Consider the following 16,130-nt stretch of genomic DNA (forward strand, 5'->3'; position numbering starts at 1 on the left):
GTTGAACTTGATGAATCCATGATGAACGGTTTGAACTTTTCAGCAAGACAATTTTTTAGGCGTTTAAAATAAGACAATTTTGCACCTTTGATTCTCAATTCCTTGTTGATGTAGACATTGGAGGAATTTTAACAATCTATACATTCAAGGAAATGGATTTTCAGCTTCTACAGATTCTGACCAAAAAAAATATGCACGTCGGAAAAAATCATAAGAAGAAAAACTCACTGGCTTTTAGTTCTAGAATGTTTTATTCACTCATCCAACCGCCTTTCTTTACAAAAGAAAGGTTTGATATTTAAAATTCAAGTCAGGATGACAAAGATTTTATAAATAAAAGGAAAATGCTTGCCTTGCATATCTGAATATCGACTTTGCACATCTAGTAACATCTTGGTGTAATAAAGTGCACGATTCAGAACATATTACTCCGTATTTTACGAACTCTCGGACAAATTAACAACAACATGCATGACATACACAACAAAATTGAATTCTTAGGCATAACATGATACAATGGACCTTTGACCGATCGTTGTTAGAATTTTATGAAATGAAACAGAGTCCCAAATTTCCTAAGCTAAAAAGAAAAAGCCAAGAAATAGAGCGTTCATATAAAACTTAATTTCCAATTTTCAAACCCTCCTAACTATTCTAGCCCCAGGTTGCATCCAAGCATTTGCCTTATTTGATAGTGTATTATCCCCTGCTTAAAGAGCAGGGTTCGAATCCCTTCTCCCACAAATTATAAATTAAAAAAAAAACCTATTCTAGCCCCAGGTTTCCTTCCAGTGCCAATCACAGATGACTGGTTGCTGACAGCAAGAGGAGGTTTCTTATTCTTTTTGCTCATACTTCTAAGCAGGTACCTAGGAGTCTGAGTGTTGTTCCTCTCCACGGAATAAACAGCAGACACTGGCTTCCTCAAGCTCTCGAGCTTCTTCAAGGCTCTTTTCTTTGAAGATTCAACTGTAGAGACCTCAAAAGTAAAGCTGTCGTTAATTAATGTTTTTTATATGGTTAAACAAAATTACAAAAAACCGTAATCTAAGAGACAGGCGGCAAGCACATATGAACGGGCAGGGAAAGAGGCAGAATCTAGGGGCAGAGGATTTTAATTTTATTTGTTGTAATTGAGGGAAAGGGGGATTTGAACTCTATTCTTTAGGCATGGATCATGCATTAACCAATCAGACAAATATTCAGATGCAGGACAAATGGTTTCTATCTTAATTTTATCCTTAAAAAGTGGAACTCTAACATTTAAAAGAGAGATCAATACAATTTCTGAAAGGTTTATTATAAGAAACCCCCAACATCTACAGACCTTAATTTCAGTCTCATGTGCTAATTTTCCATTGTAGATGTTCTCATGGAATATGCCAAGACAAGGCTCTCCATCTTTCACTACGACCTAAGCCGGGCAGTGGGACAAACCTTCTTTAATTTGTTAGTAGTGAAATATAATTCCGTTTTTCTTGGCTACGTTAAAAGAAAAGAAATTAAAGGATCAAAATTAAAGATTTCAATTAATTCATCATATTATATATCATCCAAGACTCTTTGAAGGGGGTGAGGATTTCAAATATTTACCCAATATTCCAAAAACTTGAGCTAGAGAAAACATTCAGCATGCGTGTAGTCACGTGTCTTTCGTTGAATTCAATTTTCTACAAGAAAAATCAAGAGTTTTAACATTGAAAGAAGAACAAAATAAAAGATATATAATTAATAGCACAACTTGATTTTGTGAAGGAGATGTTCAGCAAACCAAAAAGACTTTCAACTATCACGTGCCTTTTCAATATATATGTTAGAACAAAATTTGTTTCCGACATCCAACATGTCATAAGGTGATTTCCCTCGAGGCCAATTGAGACAATTCAATAAAATATTATCTCAAATTATGTTGATTTTTTTATATGATTATTTATTAATTTCTTCCACAATTCTACTGGGACGAGTGTTATGAGTTATTTGATTATAAAAAGTTTCCCTTGCTACCCATACAACATAGTTACATTCATTTTATTTTTTTCCTTTCTTTTTTTTTTTGGTTATTGGAAATTTCCCTAAGAGTTACGTAAATTTACACATCAAGATCAAAGATAAGGGAGCACCAAAGTCAAGACCAAATTAATGATGTAAATATGACTCTCTAGCTCTGGCCCATTTGAAGTGCTATAAGTATGGGGTGAAGAAGTCAATCCAGGAAAGTCAAAGGAAATAAGAGTTCACAAAAGGCGAAATCCATCCGTTCCAAGGTTAATCAGAAGGTGAGGGCTATTCTTTGGTCAGCGAGCAATCCGTCAACAAGACTCGAATGACTTTTATTGATAGCGACAAATTTTGCCAATGACTTTTGTTGCTAGCTGACGACTGTTATCGAAAATCTTTCCATCTATTCTTTCCCCTTTTTCCACAGAATAAACTTTTCTGCAGACCCGTTAAAAGTAGAATATTATTTCATAAAAGAAGAATATGTAATTACGCTGTAAGCACCTTTGGCTTCACCCTCAATCTTTTTCAATTTCTGCATGATATTTTTTCTTCTGGGATCAAATGTGAACTTTGGAAAAATTCAAAATAGGATAAACGACAAAGCTTTTGTAATTTTGGGTTATATGTGAAAAGGTCTATCTTGTCTCAAACCAAACTTGATAAAACTTATGATTATGACGATCAACTTTGTCCTTTTGTGTTTGAAATTGTAGTTTTATAGATCGCAACTTCGAAGAAAAGTAACTACGAGAGATAAATTCAATGGTAGCCGCAAGTTGTTTTTGTTGAATGTAACCTTAATTTAATTAATCAATGTAAATTTAAACAGAATTGAGTTATATATATATATATATATTTGCCTCTTTAATTGAAACTTTTATGTGTAAATTATGCAAATATTAAAGATAATGGTTTTATATATTTTGTTCGGACTATTTAATCAGTATATATTTTTTTTATCATTTCAAAATTATTAAATTGACTTGAAACAATATATAATAAAATTTTTTTTACATTTGAGTATTTGATTTATTTATTGGTGCATAATTTAGAATTTGAATCTCCTTTCTCTTAATTATAAATATATATATAAAATAAAAAATTTATCTTTATTATATTATTATTTTGCATATATTGGTAAAGGATTAATATGTTGGAAAAGTGGGAACTAGTAGGTTGAATGAAATGTTTCTTTTATAAATTGATTGGTAAGAGAAATATATATGAGAACACCCTTTTGTCTAGAGTGCGTTGAATTCAACAATGAACAGCAACAAAAGATATGAAGCCTTTTTCTATTTTGTCGGCATTTGCTTGGCAGAAAATTCCTTTTTAATGTTATGAAATTTCAAACTTTATGAATTTCAGCTCAATGTTACTTTCTTTTTTATTTCTTCTATCTTTGACTTTCTATGACAAATATTTTATATTAAAATTAATTTTAATGATCTTATAAAATCTTGATTTCAAATGAGTGGAAGAAGAACAAGAAAAGGAAAGTGTCTCTTTTTCCTTGGCAAAAACAACGGTCAAAACAGAGAAGCACAAGTATAAATCAAAGAGGATATGATATGATTAATTTGATCCCTCTCTATTATTATTATTATTGTTATGTTTTAAATCTTGTTTGATGCACATGTACTACATGCAAATAAGTTAAACTTTTATAATGCCATGCAATTCAAGTTTAAAATTTCAACTTGATTGAGTATATAATTACTACTATAAAAAAAAATTGACAAATTTTGAGCGGTAGATTGGTCTTTTGCAATTGTAAAGGTCTTTCTTCGCCCTAGCAAGTGTTTATGCCATAGAACTGTCAAATGGTCAAAGAAATCCTCTAGCATCGAGTTAAAGAGGCTAATAAATATACTTTTCAATATATATAAATATATATGTACATATATATATGTACATATATATGTGTACACATATATGTGTGTGTATATATATATATATATATATATATATATATATATATGCACTATGGTAGAAAGAAGCTGGTGGCAGAAGTTGAAACTTAGATGGCATTTCGAAGGTGACAGAAATACTAGGTTCTTCCATAATATAGCCTCGACAAGGAGGAGGAGCAACTCCATTAGTAAATTGGATATTGGGGGAAAAATGGTTGAAGACCTTGAGGACCTTAAATCTGAAATTGCAAAGCACTTTCAGAAAGTTTACAAAAAAGGGAGAGAAACACCATTGCATGAACGGGTTGAGTGTTTTAGAAAACTGAAGAGGAGTTCTGCTAAACACTTTGAAAAGCCATTCACGGAACAAGAAGTTTGGCCAATGATCTTGAGTTGTGAGGGTAGTAAAGCCCCTAACCCTGATGGTTATAGTCTTGGTTATTTTAAGAGATAATGGTGCAACTTAAAGGAAGGACTTGTGAAGTTTATGGATGAATTATACAATTCAATGACTTGGGATGCAAGGTTAACTCTTCCTTTATAACACTAGTACTTAAGACTAGTAGCCCTACCTCAATCAATGATTACTGGCCCATAAGCGTTGTTAGCAGTCTCTATAAAATCATTGTCAAGACTTTTGTCAATTGGCTTAAAACGATTATTAGAGAAGTGATAAGCAATAATTAATTTGCTTTAATTGAGGGGAAGCAACTTGTTGACTGTCACCTGATTGCCAATGAAAGTGATTGACTACCTTAGAAAGGAAGGAAGTAATGGATTGTAGTTTAAAGTTGACTTCGAGAAGGCATACAACAATGTGGAATGGTTTCTTTTGGACATGATCTTAGAGAAGATGGGGTTTGGGGAAAGGCAGAGACAATGGTTAAAGTGTGTTTGTCTATTGCTTTTATTTCTGTGTTAGTGAATGGCTCCCATACGAATTAACTTAAAATGAAGAATGGTCTTCACTAAGGATGTCCGATGTCTCTTTTTCTTTTCAATTGCATTGCGGAACCCTTTAGTGTTATGATGAAAAAGGCTACTAGACTAGGGCTTTGCCAAGTGGTTGAAGTTGGAGAAAGAAAAGTTGTTGTCTCCTACTTATAGTTTGCTGATGATATAGTAATCTTATGCAGGTCCTCTTTAATTAGTTTATTAAATGCTAAACAAGTGCTAAGGGTTTCCAAGTTGTTCCCAGACTCAAGATCAACTTCAATAAAAAGAGTTTGTATGGGATAGGTCTTGATCATGAAATTGACGATGGATGGGCTAGTAGGATTGCAAGCTGAAAAGCTTGCAACGACGTTTCTGGGCTTATCACTTGGTGCAACCATGAATTCAATCAAAATGTGGAGGCTTATTGTGAATAAATTTAAGGCTAGGTTGTCTACATGGAAGGAAAGATCTCTCATGTTTGGTGGCAGATTGACTTTATAAAGGTTAGTTTTTTGCAACTTGCTTGTTTTTGTTAATGTCATTGTTTTAAATACCGGCTAGAGTAAAGGAAGCCTTGTACAAAATTCAAAGACATTTCTTATGGCGAGGCACTGTTGAAAGAAAAAGAATTCATTATGTTAATTGGGAGTCAGTGTAGTCATACTGAGATTTAGGGGGGTTATTAGCACTGTGGATCTCCATGTCAAGAATATAGAGTTCTTAAACAAGTGGCTATGGGATATAGTAATGAATAAGGGAGTTTGTCGACAGAATTACTGGCTAAGAAAAAAAGAATGTGATTTAAAAACTTTACTGCCATTTCAGGGAAATGCACGAAAAATATCTAACTTCTGAAGGAATATTATGAAACCAATTACGGACAGCTCCGCTTTGAGTAGAATCACTTCAAAAGGTATGTGTTATATGGTGGTGAGCAGCAAGTATATTAATTTCTGAAAGGATCAGTGGATACTAGGAGTCTTGTTTTATGTTCGTTTTTCTAGAATTTTCACTTTGGCCATTACCAAAGTGGGTAAGATAGCGAAATTTTGTAAATGGGTGGATAATTAATGGGTGTGGAGTGTTAGTTTGAGAAGAAGAGTCTTTGGCTGGGAAGAGCAGCAATGGCAAGGATTCTTGAATCTGTTATCTCGGCAGCAAGTTTTAACAGTTCAAAGATAAGCTCGTTTGAAGCAGAAATATGAGTGATAATAATACCACTAAATCTTTTTGCTATGTGGTCCTAATGCAAAACAACATTAGTTTCAATGTGTGGAAGGAGTTGTGGGAAGGATTGGCTCCCTATAAAGTGGAATGCTTCTACTGACAATTATTGAAAGGGAGACTAATGGTGCGTTAAGAACTTACGATCAGAGGCATCATTAACTAGAACAATGCTTACTGCTTGCTGTGTAGATCAAGTATGGAGTCTATTAACCACTTATTTTTCTCATGCTTTGAGACTTAGAAATTGGGGTATTGGTGCTGTGGATTCTGGAACGTTAAATGGGTTGTGGAAGAATGAGATTTGACTTGAAGAACTAGATTCAATTATTCTCAATCGTTTTTTAATTTATTAGTTAATATTAATTTATTTTCTCTTTTACAGTTATTGTTATGTTGAGTCAGTTATTGTCATGTTGGGTAATGGGTTTGTATTGTGAAATATGTGGTTATGTAAGATATGGATATTGCACAGTTATTTTCCTTTACGTGTTATTTTATTGTATTTTTTTTCTATCATGTAAATGTATTTATAAGTGTTATTGTTGAATGAAAAGACTGTAAAGAGACTTTGTATTCAATTATATTTTCTCTCTCATTTTATCTTTCTTTGGTTCTTTAATTTTATCCTTTTTCATTTTAGCAGATTATAGTCTGCAAATAAAAAAAAACTTTTGAAAAACAAAACATGGTATCGAGCTCCAAAAAAGATCGTAAGGGACAAAGAAAGAAATCGATAATTTTTTCTGTAAATCTCCATTCTCAAGCTTCTTAAAATAATTATGGCTTCCTCAAGTTTTAATGCCGTTACTCTATCTATGTTTATAGGAAAAAATTATGACATCTGAACTGTTAAGATAAAGGCGTATCTTAGAGTTTTCGATTTATGGTAGGTTGTGGAGGTGGAAAATGAGCAACCAGAATAAAGACCTAACCTCACAGCGGCATAGATGAAGCAATAAAATGAGGAAGTGTCAAAAAGATTTAAAGCTCTCTCTATCATCTATTCGACTATGTTAGATACTATTTTAACAAGAATAATGACTTGTGAATCGCCTAAGGATGCTTGGGATTGCTTGAAGGAGGAGGCCCATGGCAATGAGAGGACTCGTCAAATGGAAGTCTTGAATCTACACAAAGAATTTGAGATTTTACAGATGAAAGATGATGAGAGTATCAATGAATACTTAGATAAGATTATGAAGCTAGTGAACCAGCTTAGACTCCCTGATGAGAAGTTGTCAAATTGTAGGATCGTTAACAAAATTTTGGTGAATTTACCAGATACCGTGGAGACTGAGAAGCACAATCATGAAGATTGAAAGATTCAAATCTAAGATAGGGAGTTACATCGTGAGGAAAGTGCCACGATCTGTAAATTCAGTGACAGATAATCTTGCAAAAAATGGTATAGGTAGGCACAGTGATCTGATGTGGGTTATTGGAGATGATGTTTTTGTTGATAGTGAAGGAGGTGATTAGCTTTATCTCATACCAAGTGTGTGCTGCTAATCTTTTGATATTAAGAGAAAGCCATCTAGGCTAATCTCTTTTTTTGTACTCCATAAATACTCATGAGATCAATGCAAATAGCCTACTTTTCAAATATATATATATATATATATATATTTTCGACGAAATCATAAAGTTACTTAATCAACTTAAAAAGGTTTAAGATTTGCTTGGGGTGTTAAAAGGACAAAGAGTTCTTGGTTTTATTATTCTTGGTTCTGGAAACCTCTATTGGATCGTTGAGCTCCAATAGAAAAGGAGAGTTTCTCCTTTGGCGCAAGCTTAATATAACAATTCATGTAATAACTTTTAAATTAGTTTAAATTTTTGTTCTTTTTTGAAAAGAAAAGTCCAAACAATATCGATACACACATGAATCCTACATTCGTATGTTCAAACACATCATTTAATATAATTGAACACTTGGCTTGAAGATAAAAATATATAAGTACTTTGTTTAAAAAGTTAAGTTTGAATTCTGTGCTTTTAATTAACTCTATTATTGACATAAATCTCAATTAAAGATCAAAATTGAAGATAAGAATCAATCCTTTAACCAAATCATCAATAAGAATAATGACAAAGACAAGTGAAAATATCTATCTGGCTAGGCCAAATCTCCCTCGATCTTATGACGATTGATTAAGTGAATCCAAATGGTCACTTTGAATTAAACACAATAATTGACATATCATTCACCACCATTAATGGAGATATCTAGAAAGGGTCCCATATTTAACCAAGTCATTGCCGGTGGAGTTGTTGCCCTTGGGACACGGATTTGGCGAAAGACGGGTCTTTGGTTTTATGCTTTTCAGTTTTATACGTATACAATCAATAACTTCGAAAATTTATTAACTTTATTAAATATATTTAAATGAACATGTGATAATGTTAATATGACGTCAACACGACGTTAATGTCAATTTTATTTTTTAAATTTTTAACATTTCTCTGTTGGTTTGATTTTGATACATTTTGAAAAGGTCAAGAACAAAAAATATCAATTTTTCTCCCGTCATAGAGTGTAATCTATCCTTGACTGTAAAGAACTGGACGATGTTTATTACTTATCTTACACTTTGTCCTGATAAGCACAGGAAATAATTGATGCTGATATTATTATTTATTTGCAAACTATGCCAAAATATCTACTGGGACACAATGTCGGAGAATAAATATAGGAAAAATTAACAATACTCTTAGAAAATATACCACATATCTTGCTACTTGGTTATTCATTAAACAGACATTAATTGCATTAGAGAGGAGCTTTCCTTCAGGTTTGATAGAGATCTGGTAACAAGTTTCACACTACATCGTGAATTTTACAGTAAACATTGGACAATAAACGTTCAGTATACGTACTCTCTTCATGTCTTGAGATTGAGATTTGGGTTCGTAACGTCACATTTGAGTCCATAGAAAGAAGAACGAGGCGGTTGAAGAATTTGAGATTGAGTGTATAAAGCACCCACCTATTTATTGGAAAACACCAAAAAGTATCAAACGACGTGCTAAAATTGAGAACAGATTCATGGCGACTAAGTTTTCTCAAATTTCAGTCATGCGGAATTAATTTTTGCAAAATCAAGGGACTTCTTGCCGTCGTGTGCATTTCCAAAAAAATTGTTCATGTAATCAGCAAGCACAAAGTCTCTATAAAGAGCAATTCCATCTTTCTCTACCACTTGAGGCAACGGTGCAATCTTTTCTGTTGGTTTTGGAATTGTAAATATTGGTATTGACACTCTTGATTTTGTACTTGTGGTACGAACTCTGTGCTCTGCACTTTTGTACTTTCCATTGCTTAGTACCTGCAGATGAAAGGCATGTTAAAAATGATAATTAGGTTTAAAGCTTGGGATTGTTTGAATATTCTACTTGTTTCAAATGACTAATTTTTCATTGAAGCAAAAAGGTTTCAAACTCTCGTTGATGAATTTGATAGGTACCTGCAACATATCGCCAACATTGATGACCAAAGCACCAGGGGTAGGAGGGATCTCTATCCACTCTCCTTTCTTTCCAAAATCTATATCTTCTTCAATTTTCACATATAAACCACCAATTCCATCCTGTAATAAGACCGTAAGAGTACCCATATCGGAGTGACGTCCTACTCCTACTGTGAGATCTGGATTAGGACATGTTGGATAGAAGTTCATATTAATCATCTTCTTATCAATGAGTGCATCGATCTTTGAGTCTTCTGGTTTCACCCCTAGATTTATCATCAAAACTTCAAGCAATTTTCTCACCATGCCGATTGATGTCCTCAGGTATTCAAGTGCTACTTCCCTAGAAAATAAAAAACATGTAAAAGAATTGAAGGTGCACAAACAAAACATGCATAAAAACCACTTTTATATCTCACCTGCACTCAATAGGCCAATGTTCTAGAGCTTCGGCTTCACTGGTGTATTGCATGCTGATATAATCTTTCCATTCTAATGCTCGCTCTTTCTCTGGCACGAAGCTCGTTCCGTACTTCACTAACGGGGTAGGACTCACTTCTGTGCGATAAATGGCCTTCCTTTCAGGGGGCAGGCTGAAGAAATTATGCGCGGTGTCCTTAAGGGACTCTAGTAGTTCAACAGGCACTCCATGGTTCACAACTTGGAAGAAGCCCAGAGTCTCAGCTGCTCTAACAATTTCCCTGGCCACTTCATCATGATCAGGGCCACCTAGCCTCGACAAATCAATCGGTGGCTGCTCCTGTTTGCTAGCGTTTTGCTTGTCTATTCTCTCTTTTGGTGGTTGCATGTAAGCTTGTGGCACCTTCGATAGGCCTAAGTCCACCATTCCTTTGACACCATTTCCATCTCGGACGACAAAGTTGAAAAGCGAGCTTCTATCATCAAAGCTAGGAGCCATTGGTGAGTAGACAAGGCTGTACTTGTTGAGTGTAAAAGAGGGTTTCTTTGATGAAAGCTGATGGGTGAATTCACCAAAAGAGAAGGGCGCAATATAAATAGCAGGGAAACCGTTGACGTTTCTTGATGATCTTAATTAATAATTACATGGTGATGACGTTTTGAGGAATTGATCTGAAATTTTCAGCAAGACAAGAAGCAGGGCGCTTGAGCAAGGGAAGGCAAAATTTTTGCCTTTTGACTCTTTGTTACGCAACTATTACGAGAGATTGAACAACAGTTTAAAATCAAGGAATGGGATTTTCAGCGACCCCAATCTAGAATGGCGACAATAAATATAATATATATTCACCAACCCCTGTAACTCGAGATCTTCAAGCCATAGAGAGTTAATATGCAATATGAATACAAGGACCTCAAAGTCAACATCCACTTGCATGCAACAGCATGAGCAGAGTTATTTTCCTGCCAATATAAGTACCTAATACTCTTTTAGCTAGGCTCAAACATTCTTTTTTATTTTACCTATTTATGATTTAATATGTTTTTAAAATACAAAGTTAGTCTAATAATTTATTTGCATTAAGATAATGTATTTTATACTATCAATTGTGTTTATAATGCTCATATTTAAGCATTAAAAAAAGTAGTAAAAAGAAGTTCATATGAAAGTAAAGGAAATATAATAAAGGTAAGAATTTATAGGTGAAGCGATCAAAAGGATAGGAAAAAAATTGAAGGTAAGAAATTAAGCATAAACGCTTCCTTTTTCTTCCCCACCTAGCTTTACATAGCAAGTAAATATATATATATATATATATATATATTTACTTTATAAAGACCATGTATAAAATATAAAAATAATGTATGTTTCAAGAGATGCGGGTTTTTTTTTTTATTTTCTCAATCAAAAGGAATTTTATTATGTATCATAGATATAAAACTGATCATAAGAATATCAGTGAGGATAGCAAGGAATATAGCCTTGTCCAATGTCTTATCACCCTATTATCTCACACAGAAACTCAGAAAGGGAATGAATTAAAACAGCCAACCACCACCCCTTAACAACTCCTACCACCGTAACAGGAATGGTGAAGCTACATCAATGCAAAACCAAGGGAGGGCTGCGTCTAAACCTGGCCATCTGGCCTTCTGTTGTGGGCTGAATGGCGCTGCTGGAGCTGATTTTTTTGAGTGTAAGGATTAGAAAGAAAAGGAAACAGGCTTACTGGTCTTGTTTCTCTTGCTTACTTGTTCTGTACTGGTTGGTAAATTTTTGGGTGATATTGGGATGTATAGCTGAGAATGAATGGCTAATGATGTGAATTTTGTATAGTGATAGGCTGATTCCACTGGCTATTTTTTTTTTTTTGTAATCCAGGTTGATAACAGAGTGCCAAGACTGACTTAGGATACTCTGTTAGTACGTTTCCAATTGTAAAGGGTTATACCTGTTCAGCTAATGAAATGAATATAATTTTCAAAAATTAAAAAAAAAAAACCAAAAAGTTTCAGAAAACCAACCCTCATCCAGAATACAATCACAAACAAACTCATAAGCTACCATCAATTATAAACAATATCCTAGTCCATACACCTCCACTACCGTCCACTTTTCAAACACCTTAAGCCAAAAGCTTCAACTACTCCACAAAATCTTCCCTCTCTCTTTGTCTCTCTTAAAAAAAGAAAAATAGAAATATCAATGGAAACCATCAGATAGCTACAGGCAAGCTCCCAACAATACAAAAGAGATGTGGGTTCTTGTTCTACTTTTTACTACATTTTGTTACGAAGTATTTGATTACTTCAAGTGATTACATATATTGGCAATCTCCATTTCTTTTCAAAGATTTCAATACAAAAGTGGACGAAACCTGCATAAGAGAAAGTGAACTCTGCACAGGCGGTAATATTTAGGCTTGAAGTTCCCATATTTGGAAGTATATTAAAATTTTATTTTTTTTATATGAAAAACTTTTAAATTCGACCCTTTAAAATACTTACTATTAAATTAAATATTCAGATATAAAAACTTAAATACTTTCACTCAAATATTTTTTTTCTTGACCAAATAGATTAATTTAAATATATATTAGAAAATTGATATAAAGTCAAATCTATACCAAAATTAGACTATTTGAATACTTTTATAAAACAAAATAAAATAAAATAAAATCATTTAACATAGAATCAGCCACCATACTAAATAAAAACCAACAACATCAACAGGAAATTCAAGATAAAAGAGCAGTAAAAACAATTTGGTATCAACAGCCAGCCATCCCAAGGAAACCATCACTCAAATATATAAATCAAAGTTGGGACACAGCATGTTGCACGTCTGTGATGCATATTGTATTAAAAGATTGAATTCTTAAGTATAATAATATCTAAAATGAAATTCTTGACGTTATCATCCTTTGAATTTTACATTCAAAAGCTACGATTGATGTAGACACGTACGACGCCGGGAGATGGAAGCCGCTCACTGTTCACTGTTCAGGTCATTTTTATCAATTTAATTTTCTTTATTGATTTGGTTAAGATGGAAGCAGCCACCCTCTTCTTTTTGTTTGGTAGTGATGGTGTAATTGTACATGGTCTTTATCCAAGTCGGGCGTTAATATCATAAGAATTTTTGGCCAATCGGACGAGAGATTTGACATGACATTTCGATATTGAAATTCAATAAAATTATTTACTTTAAAAAATAATATATTTAATTTTATATTCGAAATAATCATATATTAATTTTAATAAAATTTATTTTTCATTTTTGTTATATATAACTATAATTTATTGTATGCTTTCCTTATTTTATATATATAACTATGACTCACCTACCCATTTTTACAGTCAACAAGATTTGGTACCTCTACCACACCTTATTAATGAAAGGAATTCCTAATGTTTACAAGCTAGTAGATATGATTGCTTTCTGTGTCAAAAAAAGAAAAGGAGAAATGTAAAGATTTCCAAAGACAATGTGACAAACCTTGTCGGGTTGTTGCTGTTGCCTGGTTTTTGTGCGGAGCTTTTAGATATCTTTTCCCCGGAAGTCGCGGGTGCCAACAAGCAAAAGTCAAAAGCTTAAGGGCTCTTTGCCCTTTACAGTAAAAAGAAAGGGCAAGTCATATACAGTAGGTTATTAGCCTATTAACCAATTAGATTTTACTTTGACTCATTCTGAGGCATAGCTCGTGATAGTCAGATTTTATTCATATTACAGTAAAGTTATTGCGGTGAGATTGACTAAGTGTTATTATAAAAATGACTATGGCATTAATGGCATTAATTAAGTTGAATTTTTGTCTATGATCACGGAGTACGGTTTTGCTGAATGGCCCTTTGATCAATTCAAGGATGATGACAGGTTCGTTTCTTGTGTGGATTGTTCTGCTGGTATAGTGGTACTGGTCTAAGATTGTACGAGGGATCAGTGATGGAAGGCAGAGGACTGATTGCTCCAGCGGACAGGAAAAGGCCTTTTAGGTTGGTATGACAATGAAGTTTGGCGTTGTGACGATGGGACAGAATGGAAGTTTGGTACAGCTACGGAGGCTCAAAGTGGCGGGACTCGGTCCACCATGACAAATGGAGGACCTCACTTGAAGATAGGGGCTTCCAGGACATTGAACCTTTAATTAGCTGGCGTCAAGATGCGAAGTACTTATCAGTTGACTTTAACAAAGATAGAAGCTTTTGTATAGTTGTACGTTTAGAATGCTTACGAGCAAGGGATGTTTTTGTGTTTGTTGAATAACTGGAAATATGAAGAACAGGGATGAAAGAAAACCAGAGAAAAAATGAAAGAGAAAGCTTAGATTTTTTACCAAACTGTGTGCTCACACTTCATTTACTCAATAACCAACTATATATACATGACAGAAGAAAGAGAAACAAAGGTGAAAGGAACCAGTTGGCTAAACCACCACTTGACATTCCAACATTCTAGGTGCTTTGGGAATTGTGAGATATTCCCTAACACCAGACATTCCCTCAACTACCCAAAACGTAGTTTTGGGAGAAATACAATAAAACCCGAATCCTCACATTCGGGGAAAAGTAAATAACCACAACAATTAGTCAAAGGACAAGTAAAAGTCAAACAACTAAAGACACCAAAACGACATAAGCAAAGGAATAAAATGGTAGCTAAAATCTTCTTCCATTTGAACTTCTTGCGAATCTTAACCTGTGCTACTGCAAAATAGAGCACCAAATCTCAACACACCTCCTTGGTGTTCATTTTGCAGACTGCCAACAAAGCTCTCAGTGCAAGAAACTTAACTTTATTCAAACACTTAGTGAAAACATAAGCTACCTGATCATTAGTTTCACAGTGAACAATAGCAATTTCATCATCTTTTACTCCATCTCTAATAAAATGAAATTTCACCTTAATGTGCTTTGTCCTTCCATGATGAACTGAATTTTTAGCAATGAAAATAGCAGATCGGTTATCAATCATTAATGAAATTCCTGTCTTCTACTGATAACCCAAATCTCCCAAAATCTTCTTGATCCATATAGCTTGGTATGCAGTAGCTGCAGTTGAGATATACTTTGTTTCAGTTAAAGATTGAGCAACCAGCTTCTGTTTCTTAGAGTTCCAAAAGAAGATTGCACTGTAGAAGGAGAAGTAGTAACCTTTAGTACTCCTTGAATCATCTAAGCTTCCAGCCCCATCACTATCACAATAGCCAATCAAATCTCTACTAACCACCTTTTCAAACTTTAGACCATAATTGATTGTTCCTTTAATGTATCTTAAGACTCTCTTAGCAGTAGAAAAATGAATTTGGGATGGTTTCTGCTTAAACCTGGACAGTAGGCTAGCTAGATACATCAAATCAGGTCTTAAAGTAGTTTAATATAATAAACCACCAATAATACTTCTGTAGTTAGAAGTAGCAGTCTTAGGAGCTCCATCATCCTTACTTAACTTGCAATTGGTAGCAAAGAGGAGTCTCATTGCTGTTCTCCATATGAAACCTTTTTAACAACTCAGTAGCATATTTGCCTTGATGAATACAAATAAACTCAGAGTGTTGTATGAATTACATACTTAGAAAATGGTGCATTTCACCCAAGTTGGTCATTTCAAATTATGCCATCAGCTTACTCTTGCTTTTTTGCCATAGTGGTATCATTTAAACTAGTTATCTATAGAGATCATCAACATATAAGGAGATTATTACTAAAACTATTTCAACTGACTTGTACACATACTAAGTGGGTTCATTTGGCGTTTTGAAGAAACCTTTGACAATAAGAAATGCATCTATAGAATCATACCAAGCTCTTGGAACCTGCTTTAATCTATACAAAGCTTTCACAAGTTTGCATACCTTTCCTTCATTATGTGGTTTGATGAAGCCTTTAGGCTAATAGATATATATATATATATATATATCATCAGACAGATAACTATTTAAAAAAGCCGATTTAACACAAGATGAAGGATTTTACATCCTTCTCGAGTAGCTAAGGTAGAAAACAGTCTTATGGTATCGTGTTTTGCTATTGGAGCAAAGGTCTCACAATAGTCAATTCCATAAATTTGTGAGTATCCTTTCACTACTAGTCTAGCTTTAAGCTTGTTGACAATAACATCTGCATTGAGCTTGGTTTCGTAGATCCACTTGACACCTATGATGTG

At 33.9% G+C, this 16,130-nt stretch overlaps 2 pseudogenes; both read right to left on the reverse strand.

The window, feature by feature from the left end:
* Nucleotides 1-9,959: 9,959 nt before the first annotated feature.
* Nucleotides 9,960-10,514, reverse strand: LOC110419188 (scopoletin 8-hydroxylase pseudogene; annotated as a pseudogene).
* A 4,443-nt stretch (nucleotides 10,515-14,957) lies between these two features.
* On the reverse strand, nucleotides 14,958-15,443 carry LOC110419638 (secreted RxLR effector protein 161 pseudogene; annotated as a pseudogene).
* Between the last annotated feature and the right edge of the window lie 687 nt (nucleotides 15,444-16,130).

This window comes from Theobroma umbraticum, unplaced genomic scaffold, assembly GCF_002168275.2.
Source record: "Theobroma umbraticum cultivar Fairchild unplaced genomic scaffold, ASM216827v3 scaffold_67.0, whole genome shotgun sequence".
In the NCBI taxonomy this organism is placed as follows: Eukaryota; Viridiplantae; Streptophyta; class Magnoliopsida; order Malvales; family Malvaceae; genus Theobroma; species Theobroma umbraticum.